General features: G+C 42.6%; 1 protein-coding gene across 1 annotated transcript in view; it reads left to right on the top strand.

Annotated features, from left to right (window-relative positions):
- The first annotated feature begins 290 nt into the window (after positions 1–290).
- The window catches only part of PTN (pleiotrophin), a 148,752-nt gene continuing 131,771 nt past the window's right edge, over positions 291–17,271 (top strand). The window contains exon 1 of the mRNA XM_073621809.1: positions 291–580. The gene's annotated coding sequence lies outside the window, so the exon portion shown is untranslated. The remainder of the gene's footprint in view (positions 581–17,271) is intronic.

Raw genomic sequence — 17,271 nt, 5'->3', positions numbered from 1 at the left:
TCAGCTTTTACATCCATTTGGAATATAAACAGAGCTAATTAAAATGGAAGGTTGATGGTTGGAGTGTCAAATATAAAAAACACAGCTTGTTTACTTTCTGTGTTTTTCTGAACTTTTTGAACTTTTTTTACCATAAAAATGTTGCCATTTTTTTAATGCAGGTTTAAATTCTAATTTTTAAAACATTTTATATATGATTTTAAATGCTGGCAGCTTTGTAAAGGACATTGAGTTGTATTGCTCATCATGCAGTCTGCATGTCACACTTGTCCCCTGTCTTTGCTTGTTCTATAGAGTCCGCTGTGTGCACATACCAGTAAACACACACACACACACACCAGCAGGGAGAGAGAGACAGAGGCTCCATCACACAAGAAGAAGAAGTTAGCATTGGAGAGAGGAGCACACATCTCTCATCCATCCTCACAGTGGACCACTAGAGTCCTACTGAACAGAAGAGCACCGGGCAGGCACTGGGACTGTGTGGAGGACTCCCACCCAAACTTGGGATTTATAGAAAACCGGGAGAGAGAAGAGAGAAAGCCCGTAGGATCGGTGCCGGGGTGACCGAGGCATTAAAGTAAGTGAGACGCGATTGTCATTAACTTCTTCAGTACCAGAGACAGGGCTCAGTCACCAATCACACCCATCATTCTCATCATTAACGGTGCTTTTATTAGTATTGTTCTGGCTGCACTACATTATAGTGTTGTGCTATATTAGTGGTGAATAGGCAGCCTTTCTCAGCGTGCTTAACATGGAGGAACCCTTGAAATTACTTTCAGGTCTCAGGAAACCCCTGCTAATAGTTACTATATCTACTACTTACATTATATTAATGTGAACACTGAGTTTCTAAAAAATAAATATTACAAAAATGTTAAAGAATAAGGAATGTGATATGCTGTGCGTATTTGACACACAGGGCTGTGCTATACAACAAAATGATTTACAGTACAAATAATAAAATGAAACAAATAATACAAATAATCACCAGAAAATAAATACAGACAGTGCAAACTGTGTTAACTAACATTGGTGGTCACTGGAGAAATGTCCACCTACTATGATGGTTAGTGACTTGGACCTTTTAATTAGTTATCAATGTAGTGCCACATTACATTGCTGGTCAAAGAAGAAGGGCCCTGCTACGCTGGTGGTCAGTGGTATGAATGTGCTTTACATTGGTGGCCAGTGGGAAGAATGCTTCTTATTTTGGTGCCTGGGTGGAAGAATGTCTCTTACATTGGTGGTCAGTGGGAAGAATGTCTCTTACATTGGTGGTCAGTGGGAAGAATGTCTCTTACATTGGTGGTCAGTGGGAAGAATGTCTCTTACATTGGTGGTCAGTGGGAAGAATGTCTCTTACATTGGTGGTCAGTGGAAAGAATGGCTTTTACATTGGTGGTCAGTGGGAAGAATGGCTTTTACATTGGTGGTCAGTGGGAAGAATGTCTCTTACATTGGTGGTCAGTGGGAAGAATGTCTTCTACATTTGTGGTCAGTGGGAAGAATGTCTCTTACATTGGTGGTCATTGGGAAGAACACTCTCTACCTTGGTGGTCAGTGGGAAGAACACTCTTTACATTGGTGGTCAGTAGGAAGAACACTATTTACATTGGTGGTAAGTGGGAAGGGTGTCTCTTACATTGGTAGTCAGCGGGAAGAATGTCTCTTACATTGGTGGTCATTGGGAAGAATGTATTTTACATTGGTGGTCTGTGGGAAGAACACTCTTTACATAGGTGGTCAGTAGGAAGAACATTATTTACCTTGGTGGTCAATAGGAAGAAGACTATTTACATTGGTGGTCAGTGAAAAGAATACTGCTCACATTCATGGTCAGTGAGAAGAATTTCTCTTACATTAGTGGTCACACTGGTCAGTGGGAAGAATGTTTCTTCAATGGTGGTTAGTGGGATAAATACTGTTTACATTGGTAGACAGTGGGAAGATTGTCTTTTACATTGGTGGTCAGTGGGAAGAATCCCCCTTTTTAAAGATTGCTAAAAAGACCACTGGAGTCAGGGATTACTTATCTGGGATTCAGAAAGTACTTATTTCTTAGGGAACCCCTAACAACCTCTGGAGGAGCCAAAGGGCTCCAAGGAACCTTGGTTGTGAAAGGCTAGCCATTGAAAAGTAAATACGGTATGTAGTCAATACTGTTTATTAACCAACCAACCATATTTTGAAGTGCAAACTTTCGAAAACACATCTAAAGAAGAAAACCATGTGTCCTAGTAATAATGCTGATGGTAGCATGGCTTCTTTAATCAGAAAGGGTAACAATATTGGGATCAATATGCTGAGAAATGCAGTGTACTTGTAAAGACATTGATATTTTTGCACTGTAAGATGTACCACACTGTTCGCTCATGTTGAGCGCATTTGATAACTATCATTGTCATGTACCTCTTTCAATAAAAAGAGTTTAAAAAAAAAAAGAAAGGATAACAATCATAACAATTTTGCATAAGTCTCCAATCATATTTCCACTTTCATCATTACAGAGAAGTAAAATCCTTAAAAAAAACTGCCAACTGATTGCTGCACTATGCGCATGTCACATTGGGTAATTTTTCTTCAAAGGATCAGTCCATCGAAAAGCAATCATAATCAGTAGGTCAGCCCCGGCTTTTTATTTATTTTGGATATTTCAGCAGTGAGATCTCTCCGCCATAATTCCTGACTCACTTCTAGGAGTTTTGTGTATTCCCATCCCCTTTGTCTGTTCAAAACTTCTCCTGTTGCATTCTGCAAAATATAAAATAATAAACTCTAGCAGGGATGGTGGGAGCCCCTCATGATGGGCACAGCAGGTGTGCAGACCCAGCAACTCAATACAGGGATAGTGGGAACCCTTCATAATGGGTACAGAAGGTGTGCAAACCCAGGAACATTGGAGGGAAGGTGGGAACCCCTCATAGTGGATACAGCAGGTGTGCAAACCTGAGAACTCCTCATAGGAAAGGTGGGAAGCCCTCATAATCAATACAGCAGATGTGCAGACCTGGGAACTTCTCACAGGAAAGGTGGGAATTCCCTCATAATGGGTACAGCAGGTGTCCAGGCTTGGGAACTTGGTGCAGGGATAGTAGGAATCCCTTATAATGGGCACAGAAGGTGTGGAGACCCCAGAATTCAACACATGGATGGTGGGGGTCCCTCATAATGAACACAGACCAAGGAACATGGCGCAGGGATGGTGGTAGCCCCTCATAATGGGAAAAGCAGGTGTACAAACCTGGGAACTCAGGACAGGACTGGTAAGAACCTCTTATAATGGGCACAGCCCGTGTGCAGACATGGGAACTCAGTGCAGGAAACCCTATCTCTATTAATAGAGTCACTGAAAGATAGAAGCATACCTCAAAACTGCAGGGATATTGGAAGGACCCTCATAATGGGTACAGAAGGTGTACAGACCTGGCAACTCAGGGCAGGGATGGTGAGAACCCCACATAATGGGCACAGCATTGTAGAATGCTGATAAGTTGGACTTCCCCAGTTACTAGGCCACTCCTCCAGGCTGGACCGTAGAGAATAATGATCACTCCAGGCATATGCACCTCGGTTAGGATTGAGATGGCACCCATGATATTCTATGGCTCGGCTCACCACGTCAGTATGGCTGTATGCAGACATAAAGACTGCCCCAATCTTGAAGAGTCCCATGTCTGCGTCTAAGTTCTGTAATTTACTTTCAAAGTTTAATGGAAGGAAATTCTTCTTCTTAAAGTAAACATATTTTTAAAAATAGGTCTGCGTGTCAATAATAATACTTTATAAGTAAGAGATGGAAAGACAGAATTTTTAAAACGTTTATCAATGCTAAGTGTCCTAACAAAGGGAAATTGTCTGAAAAAGTGAATTCACATTTAGACCTCGTTCACACTTGAGTGTTTTTCAGCTCGAAGCTTGACGCTCAGAAACACTCAACAAGAAAAATCCTGTTCATTTCAATGACCCCTGTTCACATTTGAGCATTTTGTGGCCTGTAGGCAAAATGTCTGTCGCTCAAAAAAGTACATGAGCTAGTTTCAGGCAGATTTGAGTGTTTTTGTACCCATAGACTTCAATGAAAAATTCCTGAACAGCGAGAAATGAGCGTTTTTTCAATTGTTTTTTCAGGCGTTTTCAGCTCAAACAGCAGCTCCCCTCCCCTTTTCTAGCATCACTCCACACCTTACACAGGTTTCTTTTGGCCACAGCAAAAACGCCTAAATGAAAAAGGCCTGAAAAAACGCCAATCATATTTGCAAAATTGCTACAAAAAAAAAAAGCCTGGAAAAAAACGCTTGAAAAACGCCTGAAAACACTCAGCATAAGTTTGAATCTTTGCACATAAAAAAAAAAGCTCAATTGATCCATGGAGGCGCCGCTGAGACTATAAACTTCGGCAAAGTTTTAAGGCAATGATCAATGCGGCTGTAACTGCGAATTAACAGCTTTCTGTTCAAGATCAGCTGTAATCCGCTGTGACGTACAATCGTTAATATGATCCCAAAAGTTGCTGTAAAGCGCTAAAATTCACTTGCACTGATGACAGTTGAATTGACTGATGACACGCTGTGCCCTGGGAGTTTGTCTTTAAGGCTTTGTGTGTTGTGGAAGCGGATTAACCTACATAACAGCTGTTCCTCTACCCTGTCCTGGATGTCTTTATGATACAGTGTTCATATACTCTACATCCAGACATATGTATTTATAAAACCAATAACCCTATTTAATTTAAAGTGATTGCACTGAAATAAAAAATAGCTTGCAACAAATTAACCACTTGAGCTCTGGAAGATTTTACCCCTTTCATGACCACCTTTTCTTTGCTATTCAGCACTGCGCTACTTTAACTGGTAATGCAACACTGTACTCAAATGAAATTTATATACTCTTTTCACACAAATAGAGCTTTCTTTTGGTGGTATTTGATCACCCCTGGGTTTTTTTTTTGTTTTATTATTTCAATTAAAAAAAATACTGCAAAATTTGAAAACAAACATTTTCTACTTTCTGTTAAAAACACATTTCTTCATAAATTTAGGCCAAAATCTGGTATATCCTGCAGACTTTATTAAAAAACCTTACACTGTTAAAACATTTAGGTCAAAATGTATTCCCCCAGATATCAAGCAATTGTGCTGCAAGTTTGAAAATGACTTGCTAGACTTGCCAGACTTCACAATTTTGTTGCACAAATGCAGCAAGTCCGCATTGCATGACTCCAGATCAACTTTCTTTGCAAACATTCTGCAAGTTCTGGTTCAGTTATGTTGTGCAATAGTCATCCCACCACAGGGGTCGCTGTGGCTTAATTTTCATGCTGTAGACTCGCAGAGCTCTTGCTGTAGACTCACCAATGCAACTTTGCTCTTGTCAGAGACTGGTCATGCAAATTTGCTACAAATTGGAAAAGTGTCAACTAGAACTTGTGCTTCAAGTGCTCTGCAAGTGTACAACTTGCCCATGAAAATTTGAAGCAAGTTAACAAGCTTACAATTTAACACTGCCACAAATTTGTGGCACGTTATCCTTGCTATCTGAGCTACTAGTGTTTTAGTTAGAAAAAAAAATACAAGTAAATGTTTTTTTGTGAGTTATAGAGTCTACAAACTATGGTATATATATTTGAAAACTGATCAATTCTGGTGTACCGGCGACCTATCTCATTTCTTGAAGCCACAAAATGCCAGGACAGTAAAAATACCCCCCAAATGACCCCTTTTTGGAAAGTAGACAGCCTGAGGCATTTATTAAGAGGCATTGCACATTTTAAGAAGTTGTATTTTTTGGGGAAAATGAAGAAATTAAATAAAATTAGTTTTTTTTTACAATTTTTTTTTTACATACTGTCACCAGGATAGTATACCGTCATTATATGTCTGGTGTGTTGTGATCAGGGATACTGACTGGTGACAGTATGCAAAAAATAAAATAAAAAAATACAATGATTGACTAAGCTAATCACATGGTACAGTTAGCCAGGCACCATGTGATTGCTTTGGGCCAATCACAGATCACAACAGTAAGCAAGCTGTTCATGAATGGGAAGCCATTCTTGACAGGTTGCTTACAAGGTTAATGTGATTGCTATGACTAGGGTTGCACCGATACTAATATCGGTGCTGATACTGGGCATTTGGATGAGTACTTGTACTTGTGCAAATGCTCCGATGCTTGACCCTTGGGCAGTCTCAGGGATGATTGGTGTATAGCTTTGTACAGCTTTTCTGACAGCCGCTTCTCCTCCTCTCACTCCCTCGGCTGTCAGGGGAATCGGTGCTTGTAACTCCCCCCCACCGCTGCACCAATCACCCCCGGCAGTCCCCCTCTGTGCTACCCGTGTCCTTCTCTGGGTACGGATCCGTTACGTCCTCTGGGTCCTCCTCTGTGTCATCCTCCAGGTCCCCCTGCGTCCTCCCTCGCTTTCCGTGTACTCCTCCCCCTGTCCCGGATCTTTCAGGTTGGAGAGCAGAGGAAGGAGCTGGTAAATTTGTCATTTACTGGCTCCTTCCTTTTCTGAATGCACAAAGTCAGTGATCACTGACTCTATCCATTCATAACTGAAACATTGTAACCTGTGTTTATGATGCTTCAGTTTATGAATGAACAGGAGCCTCTGTCTCCTCTCCATTCATCTTCAGTGCAGCTGCAGTTGCAGGGAAAGGGACTGAGGAATCTCTATCCTCAGTCCCTTTCCCTGTCTCAAAGGGGAGATGTCAGGGGTAAAAAAAAGAATAAATTGTAATAAATATTTCAATGTTGTATAAATTGTAAAAAAAAAAAAAAAAAAAAAAAAAAACACTCCCCCCTCCAAAAGAAAGCATTAAAAAAAAAATAAAAATAAAAATATAATAAAATGTAAAAAATAAATAAAAAAACTACTGACACATGTGCCATTGTCACATGACATTAAAAAACAGTATCGGTAATCGGTATTGGAGCGTGCATGAAAAAGGTACCAGTACTTGTATTCGATCTTAAAAAAGTGGTATTGCTGCAACCTTAGCTATGACCAATCATAGCGATCACATGATGACTCGGTACCCAATTACTGGTAACTGTAATCCACTGTATCCACTTCAGGAAGGGAGCACTGTGGGCTCCTAACCCGGTGCAGGCACAATCACGTACGTGCCTGCATGTCTCGCCCCGCCGCAGTATAATTACTGTGGGTCAGCAAGTGGTTAAAGTAAATCTAAACCTTAACTGGATGTCATTTAGTTTGATTAAGCACTGTGTATCATACACAATTACCATTTTCAAATACTTCTTTTTACCTTTTTTGTTGTCTGCTGAATCTCAGTGCTATTGATCTTTTGCAGCCTCTATGCAGCCATGTACTATCTACATGCACTCCAGTTATGGCTGCATGGCCTTTCTCAGGGCAGCTTTCCTGTTGGTGGTAACAGTGCACCATGCCTGTGTAATGTGTGTTGAAATAACCACTTGTATTCTCCATTGGAAGCCTGTGTGACAGGGTGACAACCCAAGAGCACAATTGGAATGCAGGGAAAGAGCGTTGTCACCCCATAACAGGAATTGTCTAAAAAAGGACTTTTCTGGCAGAATGATCTAGGATTAATTTAATGGAAGCGGCACATTTAAAAACATGAAAATTTTACTTTGAAATTACTTTAACATGTTTATAAATATTTAAATATAGTTTTTTTATGGATTGGATTTAAATATACATTAAACGGCACAATTATCACTTTGATGATTATGGTACTTTCGTACTAGTCTCTGTTAACTTATATATTTGATGCACAGTAACATGGAATATCTGAATGCACTCCCATGTTTTCAACCAATAGCTCCCTGGGACCAGGTTTCACTTTAATGACTCCAGCAGAAGATATAAAATATTTAAAAAATCCTACTGATTAAGGGCTAATGCTTTAAGTAAAGTTATAGCCAAAAGTTTTCTTTTGGATGGAGAATAAAAGGGTTAGAACCCCAATCAGGTCTTAATTTCTTCTATAATGGAGAAAGTGAGAAGTGATACATGACGACTGGTAGGCAGGCAGCTCGTTTAGTCCCAATGACCCGTTAAAGCAGTCCTTGTGGATATGTGCTGAGGATTTGAAAGATAAAGGTCTCCCACCACTGGTGTAAGCCCAGAAAAGGCTTTGTTCAACAAGGTATACCAATGCTTTTCCAGGACTACATGGATCCCCTTCATTAGGGATGATGTGTTTTTCTACTAGCACTGGACTGGTAAAAGTGAGAATTGGTTCTGATGGATGTACAGCAGAGTGCGTTTTCCTTCGAGGATGCAGATCTGTGATGGAAGTATAGTGTATACGGGCCTTGCACTCATCCTCCTACCTCTCTGAGCACTGCAAAGGGATGACTCTTGGATGAATGGCACCTGGTACAAATGTTCATGCCACTTCAAATTTTTTAAAACTAAAGGCATCAAATACAGTCACTTTATTTCTGGTCAAATAAAACATCAGGGCTTGAGCAGTGGATGTTATTGGAATCACCATGGTATGCAATAAAGGACCTATATTTAAGACCTTATAAAGACTAGTGTCTCTTAATGGCATTAAGAACAGGAGGACCGATGTTAAAATGGATCTTCACTCATGAATTGAAAGTCCCTTCTGTCCACCCCTTCTCTGCTCCACCACCTGTAAAGCGTTTTTTTTTTGCTTTTACCCTTTTTCTTTAAAGAAAGGGTTTGATCCCGCCTCCAAGGCAAATGGCATGTACTGTGTCTGCTGTATCTCCTGGGATATGTACATCACATTTCTCAGGAGGCCTTCATGTTTCATTCACAGAGGTGAAGGGGGTCGGTCTAGAGGCCTGTCATCAGGAGGTCCGCCAGCTGAACCTGGAAGAACTGGTGAGATGTTACTAACAAACATGGTAGCACGGGACCCAAGCAGTGGTTGCTGAAAAGAGGATTTTGGCAGGACTCCGCTGGATCTGCTGGGTAGGTGAGTATCCAAACTGTGGAGAACCCACCACAAGGTAAGCAGGGGTAAAAAAAAAGAGGGGGTGGAAAGTTGAAATATAATTTAAGGTTTATGTTGCAGGCATGAATGACAGAGATTAGCTTCCTCCATACAATAAAAGCCAGACTAATGCCCTGTACACACAGTCGGATTTTCCGACGGAAAATGTGTGATAGGACCTTGTTATCGGAAATTCCGACCGTGTGTGGGCTCCGTAACACATTTTCCATTGGATTTTCCGACACACAAAGTTTGAGAGCTTGCTATAAAATTTTCCGACAACAAAATTCCGATCGTGTGTACACAAATCCGACACACAAAGTGCCACGCATGCTCAGAATAAATAAAGAGATGAAAGCTATTGGCTACTGCCCCGTTTATAGTCCCGACGTACGTGTTTTACGTCACCGCGTTCAGAATGATCGGATTTTCCGACAACTTTGTGTGACCATGTGCATGCAAGACAAGTTTGAGCCAACATCCGTCGGAAAAAATCCATGGATTCTGTTGTCGGAATGTCCGATCAATGTCCGACCGTGTGTACGGGGCATCAGAATGGCAAGCGGTAGCACTCTAAACCAATCAGACTGATTGCTGTCAGTCTAACATTGTAAACATGCTTACAGGAGGGGAAAGCAGAGGGATGACTATATCTTTCACGTCTCTGTATTAAGGTAAAATATATCCCAGGTGTTGTAACGCCCCCCCCCCCCCTTTAAATACTTACCCCAGTCTTATTTCCATCCAGTGCAGTGCCAGTCTGCAGAAATGCTCTCCTCTCTCTCTCCTCACAGGACATTGAAGCAGAAGTGGAAGCCATTGGCTCCTGCTGCAATTAAATCCTAAGGAAGGGGGGAGCAGGGGGCGGGTCCAAGCCATGCTGTATGTATGAGTCAATGGATGCACACAGCCTGGCTCGGGAGCAAGCCCACAGGTGCGCCGCCACAGAAAGAGGTTTCCTATAGTGGTTCACTTAGAAGAGTTAAGGGGGCAGGGGACCCCAGAAAAGGAATTTTGGGGCTGCTCTGTGCAATACGATTAAGTATAAAATATTTGTTGTTTAAAAAAAATATTGTTTACAACTGCTTTAAGGTGATTTAATGGTGGATTCTAGGCAGATATAACAGAGACAAACTAATGCATCTCTGTAGTTTATAATGCATCATTAATTGTACTTTTCTAAATGAAAGCAATGTAAAGTACATACCTGAATTTGACCTGGTATCTGCCTCTTACAGTCCATGTTCAGCAGTGCTGGAGTATGAGGGGAAGAAGCAGCAGGAGGAACCAATCAGATCATATTCATTGGAGTAGAGAGCAACAGGCTCATCACTGTGCTGCTTCTTTTTTTAGGCTAAGTTTCCACTATTGCGACCCCAAAGTCGTGCATTAGTGCACAGTGCAACTCACAGTGCGACTTTGCAATGCTTCACAGTGATTCACAGTGCGACTTTGCAGTGCAATTTTTTTTTTTTTTTTTATGTGATGTCATGCGACTGGTGAGAATCATGGGAGAACAAGTTGCCCCGAAGTCAGGAACAAAGCAGTACAAAACCTTTTTTGAAGTCGCTGCGACTTTAGTTGCACCAATTAGAACAGGGACCATTGAAATACATGGATTTTGACTTGTCACATGTCAAGTCGCATAACAACTTGCAGTAGTGGAAACAGAGCCTTATGCAGCGTACACACGGTCGGACTTTTCAACCGGACTTGTCCGACGGATGCAGACGGACCAAATCCGGCGGACAATCCGATCGTGTGTGGGAATCACCGGACCTTCAGCGGACTTTTTCAGTCGCAAATCTGACAGACTTTAGATTTGGAACATGCTTCAAATCTTTACGTCGTAACTCCGCCGGACCCAGAAATCCGCTTGTCTGTATACTAGTCCGACGGACAAAAACTGACGCTAGGGAAGCTATTAGCTACTGGCTATAAACTTCCTTATTTTAGTCCGGTCGTATGTCATCACGTACAAATCCGTCGGACTTTGGTGTGATCGTGTGTAGGCAAGTCCGTTCATTAAAAAGTCAGTCGGAAGTCCGTCAAAAGTCCGCTGGAAAGTCTGTCGGACCAGTCCAGTCGAAAAGTCCGCCCGTGTGTACGTGGCCTTACTGTCCCGTCATAGCCTGAGGACATCTTGTGTTGAAAAAGAAGTACTGCAAGGGAGAGCTTTGGACTGTGAATATAGATTGCAACAAAAGCTGCTTTTTAGCGGTATCTTTTAATGGGCTTTATTGCGTTATTTTTGGCTAGGGTACTTCTTTAATGGAGGGGTGTTGACATGTGCACATGGAGGATGCTCAAGGGCTAAAAGAGTAAGACATGGTATATACAGTATATACATTGTATATATTAAGTTGTGAAGAATTGTTGAGTTGTTAAGAATGTGACTTTTCCCTTTACTTTTCCCAGTATACTGTTAATAAGGTGTTCTTATTCCTCAGACGAGATGAGGGAACACACAAGCACAAACCGTCCCTGAACAATTGCAGAGTTGGAAGGAGCTTAGCCAGTTAGCAGGGTATTTCTTGGGCTTGTGATGATAAGGAAAGCCGCAAAGCGAGCACAGCGGTCAGCCAGTGTACACTCTAATAGGATTGTGCTGATATTAATAGACGGGCTTGTACCTGTGTTCCTCACACCAGCTGGGCGTGCGGGCTTAGAGCCAATGACCCCCACCGCAGTGCGGCCATGTGGCGCAAGCTCCAGAGCAGATGTTTCCCATCTCCCTCCTTTCACTGAACCATGGTGTACAAACAATGGCCCATGACAATCTCACTTCCCCACTGCTCCACAGATCTCCCTGCTGACTGACTTATCATGGACAACAAGTAAACTTAGCCAGGGGACTGTAAATACAATCCAGGAAATGCTGCAACGATGCCAAAGTCACAATGTCCACTGGGTTTAATGGGAGTTTTATATAATCCAGATGCTGCAAGCTTTTCAGTGTTTCTAGTGAGTGTGCAGCCTCTTGTTACGTGATCCTGTGCTATGGCAACTCCATGTCATGCTCATATTGAATGGGATGGGCTGCAGTGGGCTACGAGACAGTAGGGAAAGAGCCTTCAATTAACAGCCATTAGGACTTTATTTGCATTCAGCAAGAGGTTCCAACATGTTTTGGGGCTACAGGGATCTCCCTTCATAAAGGCTGGAAAAAAAGAGGCTTGGCTTGGGGGATCAGTAAAATCTATAGCTGCTAAGGACTGTGTACACTCATTGGCCACTTTGTTAGGTACACCTTGCTAGTCCCGGGTTTGACCCCCTTTAGCCTTCAGAACTGCCTTAATTCTTCGTGGCATAGATTCAACAAAGTGTTGGAAACATTCCTCAGAGATTTTGGATTGAGATCTGGTGACTGTGGAGGCCAATGGAGTACAGTGATCTTATTGTCATGTTCAAGAAACCAGTGGTGAGATGATTTGAGCTTTGTGACATGGTGCATTATTCTGCTGGAAAGAGCTATCAGAAGATGGGTACACTGTAGTCATAAGGGGATGGACATGGTCAGCAACAATACTCGGCTGTGACATTTAAACGATGCTCAATTAGTAGTAAGGGGCCCAAACTGTGCCAAGAAAATATCCCCCACACCATTATACCACTACCAGCCTGAACCGTTGATACAAGGCAGGATGGATCCATGCTTTCTTGTTGTTTGATGTGTTGTGCATTCAGAGATAGTATTCTGCATACCTTGGTTATAACGAGTAGTTATTTGAGTTACTGTTGCCTTTCTATCATCTTGAACTAGTCTGCCCATTCTCCTCCGACCTCTGACATCAACCAGGCATTTTCGCCCACACAACTGCCGCTCACTGGATATTTTCTTTTTCAGGACCATTCTCTGTAAACCCTAAAGATGGTTGTGCGTGAAAATCCCAGTAGGTCAGCAGTTTTTGAAATAATCAGACCAGCCTGTCTGGCACCTACAACCATGCCACGTTTAAAGTCACATAAATCCCCTTTCTTCCCCATTCTGATACTCGGTTTGAACTTCAGCAAGTCGACACATGACAGAATATCTCTTCAATCTTAAATTACAGACACACCGCACATTTGCTCCTAATGAGTGGCAATTAGCCACGAAACGCGTTGAGCTACAAGACGCCGTGCTCTAATTAATCTTTACCCATCTGATGCAATTTACATATTGGCATATGCTTCAACCAACATACAGGAATATTGGGGCCATAGATCTTGCAGGCATTACCTCGCAGTAATTGGTTATCAATTAATGTCATTGGTGGATTCTGTTACTATACCAGGTTTATGAGATATTACCCATGTTATTATCATGTTTAATTGTTTTTACCAAAACGTTTTTTAGTATCATGTATGTCACCTACTGTGTATGCTCTAATAAACAATTTGTCCATCCACCAATCTATTCAATTGAAAACCAGGTGCTTCATGCAAAGTCCCACCCCTTTTGTCGCTGGCTCGTTTGCTTTGCTGCAAGCTTGCCTGTGCTCGTCCTTTTTAGTCATTATATCGCTAATAAGGTGAGTAGAGGCAAATCAGACCTCCTCCATGTTGGAGTAAATTGTTGATTGTTTCACATCTTTTGGACAATTCTGCAACAATTTTTTCTTTAAAGTATAACTAAAGCAATAACTCCTCACCCAGTTGTCGTGGCTCCAGTGGAAAATTATAAGAGATGTTAGGGAAACCGGCGTCCATGGCTGTGTCCTAGACAGCAGTGCACCTTAGGCGGCTGTCTAGTTGGCCTGCGCAGGGCCCCTTCATCAGGCATGTGATGCTCCGAAACGTTGCACTTATCCCTGCGATCTCTTTCATTAAAAATCTTTGGATGGAAGTTGTTGATCCATGGTGTGCTGGCGAATATGTTCACTTGCTTGATGTTTCCAGGACCCAACTGGTAATCGTTGCAACACCCACTATTTTATGAGCCAGATTTGCCAGGAACATGTACGATAGGAATATTGACCAGACTGTCTAGTTCGCCTAGCGGTAACGCCGGCTCTGGCTATGGGACAGGAAGTGAAAGGAAATTTCCCCAATGGGACAAAGATGGTAAAAAAACAAAGCCAATACCAGACAGGGGTTAAAACCTAAAAAAAACCCCCTAAAAACCTAAAAAAACTAACTAACCTAAAAAAAAAAATAAAATGAAATGTTTCTGTTACCCTCCTAACTTTTCCAAATATCTTCTCTGCCTGTAACATCCTGCCACTTCACAGGAGAGATGCTTGCGTCAGTTCTGTAAGAGTTGCAACAGATTCATATACTCTTTACCAACACATGCTATACATGAATCTGTCTATTTTTCGACTCTTTGTTGCACTACCACAAGAAAGAGTTCTAATGTGTATCTATGAATTATAGAGTGTATAACTATTCTGCCATAAACTCTTTTCCCTGCCTGGTAGCAGTTTTTTACTATTTGTATAGTGACAGTTGCCCATGCATAGCACAGTGTACAGTCACATCATCGGTAAATATTAGGTGCTGAGATGGGTGAACCCCATGCACATGTGCAGAAGTTACATTATCCCTGCCCCCCAATCAAGGTGACTCCTGATGCTGGAAAAAGCCAGGGAGGAAGTGGAAGCTACGGAAGTAATAGAGCAAGGAAGGAGATGGTGGTCTTGAGGCACTATAAGGGTCAATTTGCAAGGGAAGAATATAAAAAGTGCAAATGACTAATATAGCAAAACTCTTGGGAGCCCAGATACGTTTATTTTTGCTTTACCAGCCAATGTGGCCAATTCTATGGAAATGTGATCATTTTGGAGCACTGTCTGTATTAGGTTTAGATTATAAATGGGGGTGCCTATGAGCAGTGCAACTCCCATATGTGGAAGTGGGACTCAGCTGTTATATATTCTCAAGCAAATGGTCTATGGCTTAACCAATCATTACACCGAAAATAGCTAACGTAGATGTAAGCTCAATCTGAACTACATTTAGTTTTGCAAAACACACTTTTCACTCCGTTTTTCCTCTTCTGTGCTGCTGATCTCTTGAAGCCTCTTTGCAGAAACTCCCTGTCTACATGCACTGCCTGTGATGGCCACATGTTCTTTCTCAGTGCAGTTTTCCTAATGGGGACAACAATGGGTCATGCCTGCATAATGCATGTTGAAACAGCCACTTGTAGTCTCCTTTGAGTGCTCGCATGACAGCGTGGTAACACGGGAGCACAATTAAAAGACAGGGACAGAGTGTTGTCACGTTGCGCGACAAAAAATAGCAGCTCTGTGTGGCTCCTCCCTTTATCGGGAACCACCCAGAAAGTGGGACCAAGGATGACGGTGACAGTCTTCCAGGGACTGGGACAAAGATGTTGGTATGGGTGCCTGGTTTAGCAGCGTTGATAATTTCAGGAATGAAAGCAGGCCATATCAATCAATGGGTCCTCAATATGAAGCTGTAAGGGTCCATTAAGATCTAAACGTGTGGGTAGAGGTGCGTTCCATGTAGTGTTAGGTGGTGCGTTTCCTTTGTGCATTGACATGTGTTTTGACACACATTGATGTGCATTTTAAATGGGTTTTTGAATTTAAAATTTGTAGTAGTTTGTGTTATCAGCTATTGACCAAGGTTTGTTCATAATTGTCTCCAAGGCTTGAAAGCACGTTTTATGTCATTTCATCTGCTACCATTGACTTCTATGGGCCTTCGGCACACAATCCAATTAGAGTAATGTGCGAATCTTGGGTGAAAAGATTTAGTGCCTATCAACGCACATTCTGATGTGCTAAAACACGTGTCATAGTTTGTCATAATAATAATAATAGTGTCTGTTCCCATCTCAGCACTGCAGGAACAATATGACATGTCTGTTTTCTCAGCACTGTAGTGTGTTGGGATGTTCAAACAAGTCATTGGCAATGCACCATAATGCATTTTACATTGGCATTTGTTGGCAGCAGGTATTAACAAGCCTTGGTCATTGGCTGTTAATCCCATTCACTCCAAATTCTAAATTCAAAAAAGCATTTAAAATGTAAGTCACATTTCCTTTCCTCCAGGATTTGACTCTACACTCCTTTAACCACAATGTAACCAATATGTTTTTCTATGTCCTAAGCTTCTATTTCTTCTATACCAGATCCTCTGGGAATTCCCCCTCCCCTCTCCCCGCATAACCCTACCTACCTCCTACCTTCGTCCCTTCCTTCTTATCCTTTGAGGAATTTTTGGATTAGGATGCAAATCCATGAACATACTGTCTAATTGAGTAAGCTACGGGCCATTGGTTCATGATGAAGAAATATTATTAGACCTACATCCACTGTGTTGTTGCTAAGAGTATGTTGTTTTATCTACTCAACAATGTGCATCCCATACAATGTTGTATAGGTGTGGAAAAGAAAGAAAAGAAAATGCATGTCAATGCAAGGAAACACATGTTGACACATGACAACGCACATGTATAACTCTACAAAAAACAACTTCTATGCACATAGATCTACATGGACCCTTATGCAGCGTACACACAGGCGGACTTTCCGACCGGACTGGTCCGACGGACCGAATCCGGCGGACAATCCGATCGTGTGTGGGCTGCATCGAACTTCCGATGGACCGTTTCGGTCGGAAATCCGACGGACTTTAGATTTGAAACCTGCTTCACATCTTTACGTCGTAAATCCGCCGGACTCAGTTTCTAACGGAAAGCCCGTTCGTCTGTATGCTGGTCCGACGGACCAGATACGACACAAGGGCAGGGTACTACATCTCGTGCTCACTGCAATAGGAAAAACAAATTTTCCTATTGCAGTGAGCGCGAGGGGGAGGCAACGATGTCCCTTAGGTCTGGTATGGATTTTAAGGGGAACCCCTACGCCGAAAAAACGGCGTGGGTTCCCCCCAAAATCCATACCAGACCCCTATTCAAGCACGCAGCCCGGCCGGTCAAGAAAGGGGGTGGGGACGAGCGACCGCCCCCCCCCCGAACCATACCAGGCCGCATGCCCTCAACATGGGGGGGTGGGTGCTTTGGGGAGGGGGGCGCCCTGCGGCCCCCCCCTCCCCAAACCACCTTGTCCCCATGTTGATGAGGACAAGGTCCTCTTCCCGACAACCCTGGCCGTTGGTTGTCGGGGTCCGCGGGCGGGGGGCTTATCGGAATCCGGGAGCCCCCTTTAATAAGGGGGCCCCCAGATCCCGGCCCCGCACCCTATGTGAATGAGTATGGGGTACATCGTACCCCTACCCATTCACCTAGGGGAAAAGTGTCAATAAAAAAACACACTACATAGGTTTTTAAAGTAATTTATTAGACAGCTCCGGGGGTCTTCTTCCAACTTCGGCTCTTCTCCCGGTG

The sequence above is a fragment of the Aquarana catesbeiana genome, linkage group LG03, assembly GCF_042186555.1.
Source record: "Aquarana catesbeiana isolate 2022-GZ linkage group LG03, ASM4218655v1, whole genome shotgun sequence".
NCBI lineage: Eukaryota > Metazoa > Chordata > Amphibia > Anura > Ranidae > Aquarana > Aquarana catesbeiana.
The sequence above is the reverse complement of the archived record's forward strand: the minus strand, read 5'-3'. Positions and strand labels throughout refer to the sequence as shown.